The sequence below is a fragment of the Aplysia californica genome, unplaced genomic scaffold (assembly GCF_000002075.1).
Source record: "Aplysia californica isolate F4 #8 unplaced genomic scaffold, AplCal3.0 scaffold00539, whole genome shotgun sequence".
NCBI classification, from domain to species: domain Eukaryota; kingdom Metazoa; phylum Mollusca; class Gastropoda; order Aplysiida; family Aplysiidae; genus Aplysia; species Aplysia californica.
Window position 1 is genome coordinate 402094 of NW_004797809.1, and position 2429 is coordinate 404522.

Sequence of the window (2429 nt, forward strand, 5' to 3'; positions counted from 1 at the left end):
AAAATAAAAAAGGATCAATATATATTTTTTCAATTAAAAAAAGCAAAACCCCAAATCATTGTTGGTGTGGGTTGTTAAATGTGCTCAAGAAATATTTCTTTGCGAAATGAAATGTATGAAATGACGCAGACGTGAATAAGTGCAATATAACAGCTTATTTCTCTCTCCTGTCGAAGAACGCAGATTTCTTTCCATTGCCCTCTGTGTGCTCTTTCGAGCAACAAAAACCAAAACCAAAACAAAATAAAAACCCCCAGCATCTTAAAACCGGAGAGGAAAACAAAACAAAAAAGTAGGGCCGGATTTGGACCTGGCGTACCTTGGCTTAGATTTTGGCGTGTATAATGACTTAAGCCAAATTCTGTACCCTATATATAATACGCACGCACACGCTCGCGGATGGCACACTTTTTGTTGCGTGTTCGGTTGAACTAGATGGGTAGGGAAGCATTGTAGGTTGTGTCATTGTGAATTGTGATAGTGATAGTACAGTGGTGCTGTGTGAAAGATTTCGTGGACGTATGGAAGAGCAAGGAGGATTAAATACATCAAGTATGTATTCTATTATGTTGCTGTTGTTGTTGACGATGATAATGTTGTTGTTGTTGATGTTGCTGTTGTTGTTGTTGTTGTCGTCGTTGTTATTGTTTTGTCTATTGGCTGTAGCGCTTTCGTCTGCCTGCTTGGTAGCACATTGTAGAAAGTGCGTGGTAGGTGCCCTAGTATGGTTTGCTCCTTCTTTCCGCTCAAGCATCTATCGTCCTGATCTCTCCTCCTTTTTTGTGTTTGCTACTCTCTTGTAACGCCTCTAATCTTCAGCACCTATATGGCCTTATCGTGTTGTAACTGTCGTAAAGCACTATAGGCCTACTAAGTGGGTGGTTGGTGGGTGCTCTGGTGTGGTTTGCTCCTTCATTCCTACCAAACATCAGCATTCTGTCGTCCTGATCTCTCCTTCTTTTTTGTTTGTTACTCTCTTGTGACACCTCTAATCTTTGGCACTTACATGACCTTATTGTGCTGCATGTGCCGTAAAACTCTCACTAAATCCAAAAAAATACTTACTAAAATAAGACCTTATTGTGATGCAAGTGTCTTACTAAAACTAAAAAAAACGAAGTCAAGTGGCAATGGAAGAAATCCCCCACTTCGATCGAGTGAGTTGGAGAGAATAGCCAATAGCCGCTGAAGAGCAGATAATACTAATAGTGCTCGAGGCTGCTTCGTCATGCGGTGTCAGCAATTGGCGCAAAAGCGGTTCGACCTGAACTTTTATTATTAGCCTACGTTCATGAAGAATTGCAATCTAGGCTATGTGAGAACGTGGTTGGTCGACGCACGCTCTGTGTTTGGTTTGCTCATTGTGTTGGGTGGTTGGCGGGTGCTTTTTATAGTTTGGTTTGCTCATTGTGCGGGTGGTTGGCGGGCGCTGAGGTTTAGTTTCCTCTTTGTGGGCAGTTAGCAGGTGCTTTGGTTTGTTTTGCTCCTTGTCGGCGGGTGTGCTGGTGTAATTGTTGCTCCTTTATTTCTCTTATCAAACATCTATCGTTATTATCTCTCCTCCTTCTCTTCTTCGTGTGTTACTCTCTAGTGGCACTTCCAATCTTCGGAACTCAAATGACCTAATTTTAAGTGCTATAAAAACTGTTTAAAAACTAACGTTCGAGAACGAGACAGAGCTCAGTTTGAGATGAAATGAAGCGGGAAGAAGGCGGTGGTGTTGGGTTGGACATACCCTCAGGAAGCTAATTAGCTGCATAAAAAAGAAAGTTGAATTCACAAGGTAACCGACAGGGGATGGGAGGGGGGTGGGGCGGTCGCGTGTACTTTGGAGAAGAAGCCACCTCAGCTGTTACAAAGTACTATCTGCTCTGTGTCCAGTTTTGAGAGATTTGAATCAAAGATTTTGAATGCCCCTATATTTCAAGTAGTTTCGCTATCTGAAGATGATGGAAAGTTCCACTTTCCGGTTTCCTATTTCTTGGTCCGGAAGGGGACAGGCAAAGATGATGAGCGCCTACTATGGTAGGGTATTATTATCCCTATTTTAATAGTAGCAATTCTAAAAATAAAAGTTCCCGTTTATAACACCCTTCACGAAACACCATTCAACAAGAAGAAACAGTTTCATGAACATGACCGTAGTTGCCTATCCTTGTGTTTTTCTATTAGACTTGTTGAGGGAACTTGCTACTGGTGGTTGCAGGGCGCCAAATGTGGGCCTTAGTCCTTTTTTCTTCTTCATATCTTTCCCCTCTGTTTCAGCTGTGTGCCTGTGTGGCTTTTTATTCCCAGCACAAAATGGCCGTGTGGGTGTTGGCCGGTGCTCTGGTGTGGTTTGTTTCTTCTTTCCTATCAAATATATATCAACCTTATCTTATCTCTCCTCCTTTTTTGTGTTTACTACTCTCTTGTAACACCTCTAATCT

At 42.1% G+C, this 2429-nt stretch overlaps 1 protein-coding gene across 1 annotated transcript in view; it reads left to right on the top strand.

The window, feature by feature from the left end:
- Positions 1-100: 100 nt before the first annotated feature.
- LOC101846759 overlaps positions 101-2429 on the top strand; it is a 22354-nt gene continuing 20025 nt past the window's right edge. Inside the window, exon 1 of the mRNA XM_005106515.3 lies at positions 101-552. The gene's annotated coding sequence lies outside the window, so the exon portion shown is untranslated. The remainder of the gene's footprint in view (positions 553-2429) is intronic.